The sequence below is a fragment of the Herpailurus yagouaroundi genome, unplaced genomic scaffold, assembly GCF_014898765.1.
Source record: "Herpailurus yagouaroundi ecotype Mexico unplaced genomic scaffold, PumYag 187, whole genome shotgun sequence".
NCBI classification, from domain to species: domain Eukaryota; kingdom Metazoa; phylum Chordata; class Mammalia; order Carnivora; family Felidae; genus Herpailurus; species Herpailurus yagouaroundi.
In genome coordinates this window covers 34,033,889-34,051,666 of record NW_024412418.1, presented here as the reverse complement: position 1 = coordinate 34,051,666, position 17,778 = coordinate 34,033,889, and the positions used below count along the sequence as shown (strand labels likewise).

At 43.9% G+C, this 17,778-nt stretch overlaps 1 long non-coding RNA gene across 1 annotated transcript; it reads right to left on the bottom strand.

Moving 5' to 3' along the window:
- Positions 1–5,859: 5,859 nt before the first annotated feature.
- LOC121043893 (uncharacterized) lies at positions 5,860–12,063 on the bottom strand. Its single transcript, XR_005797034.1, has 3 exons — positions 11,966–12,063; positions 10,115–10,182; positions 5,860–5,952 (listed from the first exon to the last, which is right to left on the bottom strand). It is a non-coding gene; the product is annotated as an uncharacterized LOC121043893 (long non-coding RNA).
- Between the last annotated feature and the right edge of the window lie 5,715 nt (positions 12,064–17,778).

Here is a 17,778-nt window from a genome sequence, read left to right as displayed (position 1 = left end):
AGTCCTTTAAGCGTCAACTTCGGCTCAGGTCACGGTCTCACAGTTCTTGAGTTTGAGCCCAACATCGGGTTCCCTGCTGTCAGTACAGAGCCTATTTCAGACATTCTGTCCCCCCCTCTCTCTGCCATGTGCTTTCTCTCTCTCTCTCTGAAATAAACATTAAAAAGATTTATGACAGCATGGAAAAACCCTGAAAGCATTATGTTAAGCAAAATAAGTCAGACAGAAAAAGACAGGGTATAATATCACTTTATATGGAATATAAAAAATTCAAACTCATAGAAACAGAGACTAGAATGGTGGCTACTAGGTCCTGGAGTGTGGGGAATATGGGGAGATGTTGGTCAGAGCACAACTTCCAGGTACCAAATGCATAAGTTCTGAGGATTTAATATACAGTGTGGTGAATATAGTCACTAATACCATATTATGTACCTGAAGTTTTCTAAGAGTGTAGACTTTAAATGTTCTCACCACAAAAAAAGAAATGGCAACTATGTGACATGATCGAGGTGTTAGCTAACGTAGGATGACAATTATTTTGTCATATATATCAAATTTATGTGTATATATATGTCAATTATATACAACATAATGTAATATAATTATAATTTATATACCACAATGTGATATTTAAATTATATCTAGGGGCGCCTGGGTGGCGCAGTCGGTTAAGCGTCCGACTTCAGCCAGGTCACGATCTCGCGGTCCGTGAGTTCGAGCCCCGCGTCAGGCTCTGGGCTGATGGCTCAGAGCCTGGAGCCTGTTTCCGATTCTGTGTCTCCCTCTCTCTCTGCCCCTCCCCCGTTCATGTTCTGTCTCTCTCTGTCCCAAAAATAAATAAACGTTGAAAAAAAAATAAATAAATTATATCTAAATATAGTTAATAATAATAATAAAAACTAACATTTACTAAGCACATAAACATATGAAGCACTACTCTAAATGTTTTACTTGAAATAACTCATTTTATCGGTATTCTAATCCTATAAAGTAGGTTTTATTGTTAGCCACACTTCACAGATGGGAAAATTGAGATGCAGAGAGGTTTAATAAGTTAGCCAATATCAAACAGCAAGGAATGGCTATAGCCAGGTTACAAACCTAGGAGTCAGCACCCGGAGTGCATATGTCCATCGTTATCCTATGCTACTTCTCTAAATGCATTCCCAGGCTTTTCCTCATTTTGTGACTGTGGTAGATGGAATAATGGTCCCCAACTATATTCACGTCCTAATTCCCAGAACCTGTGAATCTTAGCTTATTAGGCAAGAGGGACTTTGCAGAAGTGATTACATTCCTTAAGATGAGGAGGAGATGGCCCCGGATTATATGGGGGTAGGAGGGGGGGGTCGGGGATTTGATGTAATCATAAGTTTATGTCTGCAAAAAAGGGAAGCCAGGGAGGTCCGATGAGAGAAGGGGAAAAAGCAATTGTGAGCGCTGGGACAGGGGCTGGGGTAATGCAGCCACAAGCCAGGGAATGCTGGCTGCTACCAGAAGCTGAAAGAAGCAAGGAGAGACTCTTGCCTGGAGTCTCCAGAAGGAACCGGCCCCATCAGCACCCTGGTGTTAGCCCAGTGAAACTGATTTTGGACTTCTGACCTCCAGAATTTGTCAGAGACTACATCTGTGCTGTTTTAAGGCACCGAGTTTGCAATAATTTGTTACGGCAGCCATAGGAAACTCGCACAGGGGCGTTAGAGCAGCCTGGCTCTTCTGGCACACATTTTGCCTTCCTTGACCCCCACTCATTCTTTGGCTCCTAGCTTCGATTTTACCTCCTCAAGGCAGGCTGCCTTCTCACCTCAGCCTTGGGTTCACCCAACGTATCCTCACACAGCACCCCAGATTTCTCCTTAATACTCACTGCATTTACAATTGTTAATGTTGGTTGCTCACTCCACTGAGCCCAAGTGACAGGGTATAGTATGTGTCTGTCTTGTCCCCCACTGTGTCCTGAGAGTCCAGTGCAGGGGCTAGAATGCTATAGGTTCTCATGTTTGAGGATCTCTATTCTCATAGTTTCTAAGTATTTGTTGAAATGAATGCACACACATAGTTGCTCAAGGGACTACTGGATGCTTTCAAAGCATCATGAATGCATAGAGCTTAGTACAGGGACTGGCATATAATAAATTCTTAGTAAGTAGAGTTGTATGTGAGATAGATCTAGGACTTCTCTGTGTGTCGTTTGCACAAAATCACAGACACTGAAGTCCTTGATCTTAGGCAAGTCCCAGAAGTGCTCTGTGGTAGGTCCTTTTCCTCAACACTCTAAACATGGTTCCTTCTAACTGCGAATTCTGATAGTCACTCAGTCTTGATGGCCACACTGAGTGTTTTATAAAGGAAGGGATTAAGACAGTCCCAGGAGTACAATGGCACATGAAGGAGTCCCCAAATCTGCCTTCTGCTTCAAGTCTATGGCAAGCCCGTTGGGCCAATCCATAAGGTGGTGGAAATGGATAATTCCAGCCCTTTTTTTAGCTTTGTAGTGTGTGTGTGTGAGCCTCCAGCTGGACCAGGGACTGACTTTCCAGGCCCAGATGAATTCTCATTTCCCAGGGATCCTTCAGCTTGAGTTTGGTTCTCGCGCCAAGGCTCTGACAGCTTTATTAGCACCTATAATTCAATGTAAGCATCAATGTGTTGGGAAACACTTTGAGGCTATCTTTTAAAGTCAACTTAATTCCCTCTCAAATGCCTCTTTGTTTGCCAAAGTGCCAGCCAGAAGACTTCCAGGTAGGCAGGAGATGAGCTCCAGACAGGGGATCAGCGGGACGTGTCTGCTGGGCGCCCAAGTCACTTTGCTGGTAGCTGATGTCATTTCCAGTTAGCGGGCTCCTGGCAGAGGTGCCTGCAGATGCTCAGATGACATCACTGGGGACCAGCCTGTCACCAGGGGAGATAACAAATGGAGCCTAACCCTGAGTTCCTGCTGCCCCAGGAAGTCACAATTCATTTCTTGGCTTTGCTGTGGACCGAAAGAATAAGACACCCTGTGTTCCCACCCTGGCCAAGCCCCAGTGAGCCAGTACACACCCTCCTGCTGGCTGTTTTGCGTGAACAAAATAGAGTGGGACAGGCTGAGCTCATCCAAAAGTGTTCGGTGACTCTGTAATAATAGAAACTGGACAAGCTTGATGTAGTAGACATCTGGTCATCTACTCAGTAGACATCCATTTACTCTTCCTCCTGAGCTAGTAGAACCCAATTTTTCTCACATACGCATCCTCCACGACAAAAAACTGCCCATCCCCATCCACAAGCAGTAGATCCTCATGGTGTAAGCCAATTATTTATCCATTAATCACTCGTTTATTCATTCGACAAACGGTACTGAACACCTGTTCTGTGTTGGACATAGTTCTAGGAACTGAGATAAAGTCTTGGGTTAGGCTTCAGCATGGGGTGAAATTCTACCCACTGAGATATGGCTGAAGGGGCCTCTGGGAAACGTGTCATCACTTCTAACAGGTAATAAAGGCCAGCCGGTTTGTGGAATGAATGAGTGGGTGAATAAATGAGTGAATTTCCAAGTTCCCACTCATCTGTAACAGGCATCTGGAGTATTTAGGTGCACTGGAATTAGAATTAGGAGGCCTGGGTTCTACCCCTGGTTCTTTCATGAACTGATCATAACCCTGGGCAAGGGCATACCTTCTCTGAGTTTCAGTTTCCCCATCTGCATGCCAAGGATACTGAGCTAGATAGTCTCTGGAACCAGAAGTTCTGGGAGAAATGTTGGCTTTCCCCTACTTGATGTGTGACCTCCAGCACTTCAGAGCCCCTCTTGGTTACAGTTTCCTCATCTCCAAAATGAAGATTTATGGCCCCTTCCAACATTTCCATTAAGTCACAGCACAGTTGCCTGGTTACTTGTGTTGATGGAAATAGTGAAAAACCTCTAGGAAAGCAGTATTTATGAGGAAACCAACTCCTGAGTGCACATGCATGCGCACACGCGCAGGCGCACACACACACACACACACAAAGCTGGGAGGGGGACCAATCTTCTCCCCTCAGAACAGCCATGTCCTCAGTCCTTCTGGGTACTGAATCTCGTTGCAGTGGGCACTAGGATCTTGATGTCAATTGGTTGTACTGGTCAATTGGAGGCTCTTGGCCTCCACTAGCACTTCATCTCCAAGAGCTAAGAGCTACATTAAGAATCCCAGAGCTTGGTCCTGCTGGACCCTCCTCTGGTTCTTCTGCAGGGCCTGGAGATAAGCAAAAGATATTAGGACTTCAAAGCTCCTGGCCCAGGGTCTGGTAGGCAGTGAGTGTGCAAACTGTGTTATACCTCAGGTCCCATGCCCCACAGGCACCTCTTAAAGTGAGCATTAATGACAGACTGTAAGGGAGTTTTAGATCTCATATTTTTAAGGTGCTAAAAAGTAGGGATTCCTGAGCTGTTTCATTCATTTCAAAGGTATAACAATAATGGATCATTTTTGAAAGTAAATTAAAAAGAAAATAAAAGACCTACCAGGAACATTCCTCTTACCATAGTTAATGCCGGCTAGCCCAACTAAAAGGTCTTTGGTCTGAAATTAAATCAATTCTGTCTTGTTAGTGTGATCTGATCAGTACTACATACAAAGGCAGATTAATAGAAAGTGAGCGAGTAAGTATACTATGACTTAATCAGCACTTTATGTTTGAAGACTTGATCTTTCAACACTCAGACATAAGGATTACTGAAAGAGGTGCTCAGTATCAGAAAGGTTGGGAGCCAACAAGTAAAATGTTGAATGTTTTGACAGGGGTCTGCTGGTGACTATATCCCTCCCTTTGATGTCTGGCCCCTAAGAACCTCTGAGCTGTGTCGGAGTGTCCCCAAGGCACAGATCCAAGGGAGAAAGGGGAAGAGACACTGTGCTAACAGTGACTAATGTCATTTCCAGTTAACTGGCTCTTGGCAGATACGCTACAGATGTTCAAATGACCTCATTAGGGACTAGGATGTCAACAACAAGACAGATACAAATAGAGCCCTGCTTAAGATTCCTGCACATCCATGGCTTTGGAATCCCTTAACTCATTTCCCAAGCTTTCCAAAGAGTGGGAATTGCAGGCCATGATATCAGAAAGACCTTTAAGTGAGATGGCATCTATATGAGTTGAGTAGTCCGGCTTTGCTGCAATGACAAAGAATCCCCAAAGCTCTCCCTCACTCCCCACCCCATTTCACTTTGCGGGTTGTCTTCATCCTTTGCAATGTCACATGGGCTTTCCCCAGACAACATGGAAAGAGTAAGTACTGTCTCCAGACATGTCCAGGCTTCTATTTAACCAGCCTTTGACCCCAAACGAAAGAGAGAGCTTGCATCTCTCAGTCACCATATATAAAATCCTAAGGAAGGACTCTGGCCCAGGTTGAATCAGGTGCTCATTTATTGTAATATGCATGGCTAGGCCTGGATTCATACATCTGCCTCCCTTCCTAGACTGTGAGCTTGAAAATGAGTCCCACTCTGCTTCCTGTCTGCAGCCTCTCCCAGCCGGGGGCCGCCCTGTAAGGGACACTCAGTAAACATCGGTGGAGTGGTGGAGTCGTATGCATTAGCAAACCCAAGTTTTTTCTGGCAAATCCACTCGGCACAAACCAGGAAGACAAGAACTAAATGCAGGGAAGACTGGTAACAAGTGTGATTCATAAACTGACTAGTCAACTGATCAAAATGTTGTCACATTCAACAGCAGCAGCAGCAATTCTGAGAGAGCCCTGGACATATTTCATCAAATAAACTCCTTCCGGAACTAATAAGAAAAAAAAAATTCCTTGCACAGTGGTTTACAAAGCATTTTTACATTATTTTACTTCAACACAATCCAAAGAATAATCGTCAGAATCTTCCAGGTGCCCGGCACGGTGCTCAGTGGTGGGTGAGCTACAGCAGTGGAAGCAGACGCGGTGCTTGTCCTCAGAGAACTCTCAGTGAAGGACTAAAGAGAGACAGTAAATAACTGAAGACAGAATAAAAGCCGATGTACTCATACAGAACATTTGCTATGTGTCAGGCACTGGGCTATGTGCCTGACGCATATTAAGTCAATTAATCCTTACAATAGTCCTTTGAGAGAGATACTACTCTTAGCCTTGGAAGTTGGGTGACTTATCCAGGGTCACCAGCCAGCAAGCCCCAGAGCCAGAAATCAAACCCACGGAGCTTGGCTCCCAGGTCTGTGCTGTTAGCCATAGTGCTATACCACCAGCCAACAATAGTGCCGTGAGTTCAGATGGAAAGTAGACGGGTTAAGGAAGGCTCTAGCATGTCATCCAGTCAGGAGGTCTGGAAAGACCTTCTTCATGAAGCCTGAAGGATGAGCTCATGTTATGGTCACAATGACAAGACACTGAGAGCGCCTTCGGGCAGAAACCCTTTTACATTGACGGAAAAGTCCAGGCTGGGTGAGCCTGGGTGACTTGTCCCAGCTCACACAGCAAGAAGTGATGATTCCGATCTTAGAACCAGGCCTGCTGATTCTTAGAACCCAGTGTCCTTCCCACCAGTCTCAGCCCAAAGGCTGGAGCGGTGGCTGCTATAAGCTGCATTCACAAGCCTCCAGGAAAGTCCACTTATAACACCCCTTGGCATTCTCCAAATTGCCTTAGCATAAATAACCAACAGGTTGATGGGCGCACATCTTATAAAGCACATCCTATAAGGAACTTAGAAGCAAATTATTTTTCTGGTAATTGCATTAAAGGAATGTTTTTGTTTATTTAACTTAGAAGTTAAAACAGAATGACCTTGTCTTGAAGACTGTGAAATAACAATCAGGTTATTTGCTTATGTTTACATTTAAAATTAAAGAACATTCATTCATAAAAGCAAATGCAAAATAAGGCGGATGGGGTTTACAATACTGGCTACCGATTGAGAGCCTTTAGAGAGGTGGGTCATCATTCATTCAGCTATAATGATTAACAGTTCAAAATCCACTCTCGGCTGTTACCCATATCTGGGGAAGAATAGAAGATCTGGGTGGCTTTTTGTTTTTGTTTTGTTCGTTTTTTTGTTTTTGTTTTTCTGAAAATAAAAAGCCACATCCTTCTTTCCAGGGAATGCAGTTGAATGAGGGGTTTTTCCACAGAGCTGGGAAAAAGCCAGGATATTTTGGAGTCAAGGTCAAGGTCCCCTGCCCCTCCCACTCACTGCAATCCTTGCAGAGGGTGAGATGAGAGCTCAGCTGGAAGGGAAGAAGGGGCTGACTCTACCTGGAAGCACACCTGAAGGGTACAGTGTAGGTGGGGTGGGGTTGCAAGAGCAGGATAACAAAGTAATACTATGAACAACTGATGATTAACCTTGCTGGAGGACTTACTATGGCCAGACAGGAGTCTGTGCGCTTCATGCCGTTAGCTCATCTAAGCAGGCTGAAACAATTGGTAACCTTGGTTTTCGGGAAAGGAAACAGACACAGGGGTTCCCTTGCTCAAGAGCATATTTTTAGAAAGCAGAGGAGCCAGAATTCAAGTGGGGTGACTCCAACATCAGTGCCCTTTGCCGGGGTGATGCCACAGCAACAGGGTCATCCTGGAATCACCAACGCTGTTGATTGAGGTTTTGAGACCCTCTCGAGGCCATCCAGAGAGCACCACTTTTATGAGCTCTGCTGGCCCTGAACTTGACACCCTCCAGTCAGTTTTGGTTTATAGCCACCTTCTTGCAAACTGCCAGCTTAATGTGGGCCCCAGGGCTCCCTTCCCTGGGGAGCCGGAGTGGGGTGGGGAGGGGAAAGAAAGAGACAGGGACAGAGAGACAGAGAGACTAGTTAATCACTTTTGAAGAAGTCAAACAGCATTATAACCAGCCTCTCACCCGAGAGATGAAAAAGCTATTGTTAGGGCATCTTGGCACCAGAAAGGAAGATTGAGATTTTCCTGAATCATTTCTCATCTTTTATTTAGGCTTCACACTTTTCCTGGGGCCTCTGGGCAGCCTTCCAGAACCCATCCCCAGACTGCCTCTGAGTTTTGGAGGTAAGCGATCTGTCCCTCCCAGGCTGGGGAAGGGGCGGGCTGAGGCTGGGACAGACCGTGCTTGGCTCGGCCCCCTGACATTGTACACGCTAATGCAATGTGAAGTAGCACGTCTAAATAGCCTGTCCAACTTTTTTGATGTTCTTGAACCCACAGATGGGATTCATTTCCACACTGTTCGCAAAACGTAAACGATACAAGGACATTAAAGAGCATTAAACTACTTGATGACATTTTGGTCACATTAATGAAAAGTGGCGTTTTTTAAACTACCAGAAAGAAAGAGAAAGAGGGTGGGGGCAGAAAGGGGAGGGATGAAGAAGCAGAGAGACAAAACAGGGAAGGGGGAGGAGGAATAGGAGAGAGATTGGTATCCATTTCAAGTGTAGGAGAAATACTGGCAGTCCCAATTGGGACTTCATTGCGTAGGACACAGGAAGCAGACATCTTTGGTGACTAGACAGATCTACAGAACATTCTGACGCCTATATAGGAAGCTGGGCAGAGATACTACTACATTAATGTCCACTTCCAGACTGACTAGTTTGGCCAACATACTACTGAGGCACAAGAGAAGGCAGGAGGAATGTCAAACTCACCTCCTCTAGGCAGCCTTCCCTGAGTGTCTCCCCAGGGTAGATTAGGTGTCTATTCTCTGGACACCTGAAGACTCTAAACTTATCCTTGTCACAGCCCACCTCACCTTGTCATTTAATCATTGATTAACTTGCTGGAAACTCCCCCTGACTATGGGCTCTTTGAGGGCATAAAACAAGTATTGGGAGCATAGGTTTGAAGGGACAAATTTGCCCGGGCTCAAATTCCAGTTAGCCCATGCATTCATTTTATGACCTGGAGAGAGTAAATTAATTTCTCTGGGCCTCAGCTATGCCATCTGTAAATTGGGGTAAGAAGAAAACCTAGCTCAGAGAGTTGCAGTGATGCCTGGATGAGGTCACGAGTAGAAAATACCCAGCACCATGCCTGGTACACATATACTCAACACATGTTGCAGATTAGCATCAACTTCATGCTCAGCACCCCAAGTACTTGGCACAGAGAAGGCACTCAGTAAATACTGTTAAAAAAAAAAATGAGTCTCAACAGACTGAAAGAGAAGAAAAAAATAGCCTATCAAAGGGACTAAGGAATCAGACCTGGAGCCACAGAAACTAAAAATGGGTGGCAGTGGCATTTTATAACTAACTTATCAAGTCCTAGACACCTTGTTTTAAAATAAAAACTTCTAGCACCATACTATCTCTTGTGAATGCTGGGGAAGATGTCCTGCTCCTTCCTCTGACCAACGGATCCAACGGTAGCTGGTAGCCGGTAGCCGGTGAATGGGGGAAGCGGCCCCCTCCCCTCCAACAGCCTCTGCGCCCCCTCCCCTCCCCCTCAGCCTTGGCAGGGCTTTCTCCTTCCAGCCCTGGTGGTTACATTAATTGCTAATGACAATGGCAACCTTCACTCTGTGTGGTTTCCTGCCCAGATTCTGGATCCCTTACAAGGCTCCCTTTTCTTTTTTTCCCAGATAGGAAATGCAACCCGAGACGTGTGAAGAAAAAAACAGTGTGCGTATTGTCATAGCCTCCACTCCTCGCTGCGCTCCCAGGCCGGCCGCGTGTGCTCTGGGGTGTCTGCCCCGCCACAGGGAAGAATAAACCCAGACTCAAATCATAGGAAATTCATCAAGTGTGCTTCTCAGAGCTCTGTCTTTCAAGGTCTGTTTCCCTGCCATATGATCTCTATAAACCAAATCACTGTTAGCCAGGGCACAGGACCAGAGGCGCCGGAGGCTCATGGATAATGAATGCCAAATGCATGTGACAATAGACTGATCAGGGAGCCGAATGGAAGTTTCTGAGTCGTGCTTTTATATATATATACATACATACATACTTATGTGTACTCTGTGCCCGCACACACACGCGTGTGCACACGCACAAGTAAGCACTACAGCTCCACAGAGGCCAACCGTGATCCTTGGTGCCAGACTCGGCTTAAGTCAGTTCTCTGTAACTCTGTTAAATTATCAAGACAAAGAAGGATAAAATGAAACAGAAACAAAATCAGATCCCAGTTTAGCAGGGGCATACTCGCTGTAGAAGAGTCACAGACCTGACTTCGAAATTCAGAATGCCTTTCACTCAGGGGCGAGCACAGGACTCCACGCAGAGGGGCCTCACCTGAAAAATGAAAAAAAAAACAAAAAAACAAGAACTCATCTGGGCACCAAGGGTAACTGGGAGGAACCACCCTCAACTGAATGGATTATTGTGCCATCTCTCACAGCAATCGTTTGACTCTGGGGTCTGAACGACCCCTTCACTCCATAAGCAGGTTGCCAGTGTGACAAGGTTAGAGATGAGAACACGGGACAGAACCTAGCAGGCCACCAGCTAAAGGCAAAAAGGTAATTAATGTTATAGCCTTTTAGATTCTAGAAAATACTGCACTTAAAACTGCAAGTCAACTGAGCGGCTGTCGGCAACCGATAAATGCTTCCATATTCACAGGCATCAGCAATCTTCCCTCACAAAAAAAGTAATAATACATACATATTAATGGATCACATTTTGTCCTTTGGGGAGCATAATTTTTAAAAGGGCCAAGGCAGCAATAATAGTTCCTTTAAAAATTCTAAATGCTGTAATTGTTTTCTCTGAATTATGGTGCTAGGATTTAATTAGTGATGAATGTTCGGTATGGGGTTTGGACATTTTTGATGAATTCAGCCAAACAGAAAAGTAGTCTTGTCCTCACGGCTCCCTCCCCGTCCCCCGCCCCTTTCCTTCCCTAGGACCCTGAAATGTGCCTGTGCCTGAGAACACGTCCACGTAGGAATTTTCTTTTCTGCAGTTTGGCCGTAGTTAAGAAGGAGATTGTTTTAACCGCAGTTCAACGAGGAACATGAAACGTGGTCAGTGAGGTCATGCAATTCAGCACAAGTTTTGAGGTTTTCCAGTTATAAGGAGGAAAAAATAATAAAATGCAAATGGTAGGAATTTCTTCTTGGCTATGTTCTTATCACTAAAAAGAAGTTGCCCCGGTCTTGGGCCCTCAGTCTTGGGCTTCAAGGGCTTATGGACAACAGGGCTGAAGGTGTGAGGGGGAGGAGGGAGGAAGAGGAAAGAGTTTTCTTCATTCATTCAACGAATAACCATTAAGCAAAGCAGAGTCTGGGTGCAGACTCTGAGCTGGGCACTGTGCACATAGCCCTGGCAAGGGAACACTTGCCTGGGGATAAACACAATCTCTTTGTTCTTCTCCAAACCACTTCTTTGTAAAAGCAGCTGGAGAGAAGCCCAGAGCAGCGGCCATCCACACAGGCCGAATCAACGTGGCCTACACAGCAGGGGGGGCCCTGGGGGCCATGCCCACGCCTCTCATCCACCTTCAGGACTTCTTTCATTTGAGACCTGGAGGCTGTTCCTGAGTTCCCAGTATCCTCTATTAACATGCAAATGCCCCTGGGAAAGGTCGCACCTTGAGACCCCACCAGCTAACCTCCTGCTCACCAGTTACTTCTTAGCAAGGATTAGCAGAAATAGAACACCCGAAAAGGCTGGGGGTGGGGGGTGGGGGGAAGGTTAAGGCTTGTGGGGAAGGGAGGTAAAAGACCTCTTCCTACTGCCAATGTTTTCCTAGACAGTCAATGTGCTTTAATTTAACACAACAAATCAATATTCTTATTTCAATAATGGTTGTTCTTTTAAAACTGTAAAACAAAACAAAATTTCACTTGCATACCCATCATCCCTGCCTCGGTTATGCCATTAGTATGGCCCACTTCAAAATTTTGCCCAAGTATTAAAAATGCTGCCTCCCAACATGGCAAGCCATGGTGGTCAACAGAGGGTTTTTCCCCCCAATCTGTCTGGCACCCCATCTTGTTTCTCCCCATCATCCCCCCTTCTCTCATTCTTTTCGGTTATCTCCTCTTATCACAACACCCTTCCTCTTCCTCACCATCCATGCTGGGGGCATCTCTCCAGAGCCCTTGAGGCCCACGGATCCAGTGATGAAAAGATTTTCAACATTCTCCTCAATAAAGCCTTTGAAATGCCATGCTGGGGAGAGTCATGGTTAAGAGCATAGGTTAAGAATCAAAATCAGCCAGAAAGACGTGAGTTCAAACCCTTGTTCTGCCACTCTAGATACTGGATGCAAGTGACTTGTACTCTCTAATCATTAGTTTCTTCACTGTTTATCTTTTGAGACGAATAAATAAATAAATAAATAAATAAATAAATAAATAGCACCTAGCATAGTGCCAGGCCCACAGTTAAGTACTCAATAAATATTTGCATTTGCTACTGGTATAATATACCTGATGTATCATATATTTTATCTTAGAGTCCCATTTCCCATGAGATGGGATTCCAAAATAACATTCAGGTAGTTTTTAAGAAAATGGGGGCACCTTGGTGGCTTACTCAGTTAAGCAGCCAACTCTTGATATCGGCTCAGGTTGTGATCTTACGGTGGTGAGATCCAGCCCCGCGTCAGGCTCTAGAACATGGAGCCTACGTGGGATTCTCTCTTTGTCTCTCTCTCTGTCTCTCTCCTTCTCTCCCCTGCTTACATGCATGCTCTTTCTCTCTAAATAAATGAAAAACATTTTAAAACATGAACCATAATATATATACCATTGAGTGTAGCCCTCAAAAGTTGTTCTCTTAGGGAAATGTTTACTTATTTCAGCCTTGCTGTCATTGATCTTAGTTGTTATTCATTTACTCCTTTATCCATTCAACAAATATTTATATGCCCCTAGATCCAGAGATGGGCCCATTTGATCTTTGGCTTCCAGGAGCTCACATCTAGTGGGTCAATGCAGAGTAAGCAATAGCAGGTGCCCACAAAGAGCTATGAAAAAAATGGTGAGTAGAGAACCAGCTGCCTAAGGTAGTTGAAGATATCCAGAGAGGCATTCAAGCTGAGTGTTAATTAAAGGAGAATAATAGTTGTTGCAATTTACTAACACTCTTCTAGGTACCAGTCACCGAGATAGGGGCTTACGTATTTGCATGTATGGCATATAATATAATCATGCAAAGTAGATATTATTCTTATTTTGAAGATGAGAATCCTGAGTCTCAAGAAGGTTAAGAAGTATGCCCATAATCTTACAACCAGTATAGGATAAGTGAAATTTCAAACCAAGTCATTGGGGTTCTCAAAGCGCATGCTTTTCCTTGCAACCTACTGGGCCAATTCAAAAGTCACTCAGGCCACAAAAAGGGAAGAAACAGTCTTGTTACTTATAAGCACACCCTCAGTATTTGCTTTTTATTATGCGATATTTTATATATACAAAACAATTTGCTAATGTATGTAAGTTTATTACCTAGAAATGTATATTTTAGAAAATATTAGAAAACATAGATATTATATATATATAATACACACATATATACATATATATACATGTATATATGTGTGTGTATATATGTGTGTGTGTGTGTGTGTGTATATATATATATATAATTAGATAGTTTACTAGGGATTCTTAGAGGAAGAGGGTTATATCTATACACAAGTACAATATTTTGATACATACTTATAAGTTCCTTTTTCCACTTAACAGCAAATCAAAAACATGTTTCGATGCCAGTTAATATACATGTATACCATCTTCATTAATCACTGTTAAATGCTCTTTGAATGGATAGACCCCCTCATTTATTTAACCTATTCTCTCTTCAGATGGTTAGCTTAATTTCACCTTTTAAAATTATCGTGAATGACATTGTGATGACTATCTTTCACACAAATGTCTCTGTGTATATGTCAGTCATTCTCTTAAGATAAATTTCTGGGAGGAGAATTGTTGAGTCAAATGTTTAAGGTCTTTGATGTATGTTGCACGATTGTATTTCATCATGTGTGAGTTTATGCTTCCACTAATAATTTGTTAAAGCAACCTGACATTTCCTTAAAGTTAAATTTATTTTGAGAGAGAGAAAGTGAGAGAGAGAGAGAGAGAGTGAGAAAGAGAGAGAGAGAATGAGCTGGGGAGGGTCAGAGAGAGAGGGGGAGAGAGAGAGAATCCCAAGTAGGTTCTGCACTGTCAACGCAGAGCCCAATTCGGGGCTCAAACTCACGAACTGTGAGATCGTCTCCTGAGCTGAGATCAAGAGTCAGATACTCAACCAGCCGATCCACCCAGGTGCCCCGACCTGATTTTTTTTTGACATTGCTATGTGTTTTCCATTTTATCTTGCTGATTTTATAAGACTTCTTTGTATGTCAAGGCTAGGAACCTTTGTCTTTTGTATATTTTGTGGTATATTTGCTATACAGAAATATTTAATTTTTATACAGTTAAATCTACAAATTTGTTCATGGTTTTGGTTGTTGGTGCAGTATTTAGGACAGCCTTTCCTAATCATGAACTTAAATTTTCTCTTAGATATTTTGTGGACTCACTTTTTACATCTTATTTTTTAATCTAGCCAGAATTTAATGTGGTATAGGCTAGGAGGAAAGAATCCAAATCAGTATGTTTCTGGGTGCCACATTCTGCCCAACCTCCACATAGGGGATACTACTTCTACTGTATACCAAATAATAGTGTGGAGGGGTTTTCTGTCCTTTCCCACTCATCTATTTGTCTATTTTCATCCGCAGGACCATATGCTGTTTTAATTAATACTGCCTTGTAGTATACTGCAGGCCTGGCAGTGCTGGTCTGTTCTCATCATTTTTCTTTTTCAAAGCTATTTATATGAATCTTTTTTCTGGTTTTCTTTCTTTCAAAAGTGAGAGTATGGGGTGAGGGATAACTTCTAAAAGTGTGGCAGTCATATGCATGATAAAGTGTGTGTGTTTTTAAAATATCAGTCTCACAACTTTATAGCCACACTTGGTTCATTTCCACACCAAATGGGGTTATTCTGGTGCTTAGAGTCAAGCAATGCTCGATCTGTCACTAGACTTATTATATCCTGTTTGCCAAGAACCTTGGTGAGAGGTTTTCCTCATTCTGTCTGCATGAAAAGGCAATATAGGGTAGTGGTTGAGAGCACAGGATGTAGCTGTGTGATCTCAGGAAGAGATCTAACCTCTCTGAGCCTCCATGTCCACACTCACAACAGAGGGGTGACGATACACTAACTCATAACCTACAAACTGCATGTGGAAGGCTCTCAGAAGAGTGGCTGGCATGGAGTAAATACTCTGAACGTTAACTAGTACCATCACGTCCCCATGGTCTTGTCATTCCAGCAGTTTGCTGATATGTCTTAACTTGGAAGAGGGACACCGAAAGGAAGCCATTAAATTAGGAAACACAAGTTACATAAAATAAAATTTCACAAGCCTTTGCAAATGTTTATAGGGATGAGTAGTTGTCATTAAGTCTTTATTCCTCATGGTGTCCAGGGTGCTGGTATTAAAAGCAAGCTGTGGCCTGGCCAGAGAGGGGGCCACGTGCTGTCAGAGGGTGGCTTACCACACGAGGACCCTGAACCAGCCAGATCATCTGAACCCACTGCAGATTCTACTTCGGGCCTTTGCCTTGGCCTTTGTCAATGCTGTCAGCTCAGGACTCACTTCTGACCTCCCTTACTGCTCTCCCTCCCCACTCTGTTGAGAGCAGATCTCCTCGCCTGCCAGCAGAGAATCTGAGCCTGGGGATGAGCCTGAGCTCTGAAGTCAGGACGTTGGATCAAAATCCCAGCTCTACTACAAACAAACCACTGCAGTATTAGAACTGGGGTTTTTCTTCAGCTGAAAAATAGGAATGTTATACCTTTCCTGTCAGGTTACCATGGGGATTAGGGGACAATAACACATATAAGAGCATTTTATGGAGTGACAGGCATAGAATAGGTGCTCAATAAAGGTTACTGCATCAATAAAAAATGTTGGATTCTAAGTAGCAGAAAACCCAATTCAAACTGGCTTAAACAATAAAGGACAATTATTGGCTTATACAATTGGAGACTGAAGATCAAGTCGGGCTTCAGGAACAGTTTGATTCAGTAGCGTATACCATCAAGGATTTTTTCATTGTTCATTACTTCCTCTCCCTTCACCCTGCCCTTCCCAGAATCAGATTCATCTTAAGGTTGTCTCCCTCTTATGGTCCCCAAAATGGCTGCAAGTACCCAGAGAGAAAAAACCAGGGTTACCCCCAGAAATTTCCCCAGATGCCTGAAGAAGAGCTCTTCTGGGAACCCCCAGCAAACTTCTCTTCTTGTAGCTCTGTAGTCAGAATGGGGTCACGGTCCTGTCCCCGAAGAAATAACTATGGCCAGAAGACGAGATTGAGCACACCAGCTTCGGTCTGGGCCACAGGCCCTAGGTATAGAGTCACCTCTTTGCTGTTGCTAGAACTGTGTAGAGGCAGGGTGCAAACTGGACCCAACACCAGAATAATTACCAGGAGAAGGGGCAATGGATTTGGAGGAACTACTGCAGTGCCCACCCCTCATGTAGAGCACAGATGAGTAGGTCGGCAGGTTTCCACTGAAACTTGAGACAGGGAAAATAGCAATAATAATAATAACAATCACAATAATAATAATGTACATAGTTTCTCTTTACAGTTAGTAGTAAAAATAGCATTTTCAAAGTACAAAAGTATTCTCGTTCCACAGCACTGGAATAGTAGATATTTGCATGTGTGCCGAAAGCCAATGATCAAGTCATAGGCACAATTGGTATTTTCTTTTAGACTCACTCAGTGCCTGCGACCTTTCTCTTTAGGCGGCTCCCTTTCTCTCTGCCTCTTTCTGCTTCCCCTTCCTCCTCTGTTTACACTTTATTACCCTCAAGTACCTGGGGAGAAACCTACAAGAGGAGGGACAGTGTGGGCTCAAGGCCCGAGTGAGCCCTGGTTCCTTCTCAGCCCATGCCTGCTGCTGAGTGAAGCCTGGTCTCCCAAAGGGTTCAATGGCAGAGCCCAAATGGCCCCTTCATGCCTCCAGGTTGCTAAGCAACAAACACTTCAACTTTGGAAATCTTTATCCACACCGGATATATTATCCTGGCAAATTGGACTTTCAGATCTGGCAGCAATGGAAAGAGTAACTTCTCATTATATTATTTTCTTTTTTTTTTAAATAGAGACAATTTAGATGATTTCAAAGACATCTGGTCTCTTTTTCCAGCGATGTAGGACTCTTCTCTTTCACTAAGCACATTGGATCCAAACACTTCACGTGTACAAAAACACAAGGTCCCTGAAGAAACAAGTGTCTCAGTGGCAAAAGTGGACTCACAAAAAAGTACTGCCAGTTGGAAAGGCCTGGAACCCTCTAGGGCAACAGCACCAGGGCACATGTCCTTTTCTCTTCCTTCTAGTTGAAGCTTCTTTTAACTTGGTTCCCCCCAAGGACTCTTTCTTCTATCTCTTATTCTCTTGGTTGCTGACTCCCTTCCTGTCTTCTATCTTCTTGTCTTTATCTTTCTCTCCCTTTTCCTCATTCCCACCTTTGTCTCTGCAAACTTCTACCCAGCCTTCTGTCTTCCTCTCCATCCTTCCTTCTCCCAAGTCCAGATGACACAAGGACAAAAGGCACCTGAATGGCTTATGGCCAGGGGCTCTTCAACTTCCTGCCCCACCACCTTGCTGGGGCGTAGAGTTGATCATTTCCCTTTCCTTCCTAAATCACAGTTGGGGTAATCTCAGGGCAGAATCTCTTGGCCCTAAGTCCTTCAAAAAATTTTTTTCAAGACAAACCCAAACACCAAAATACCTTCTCCACCTGTTTGCTAATATCTAGAATTCTTCCAACAGAGAACATTACATTCCACAATTAAAGACCAAATTT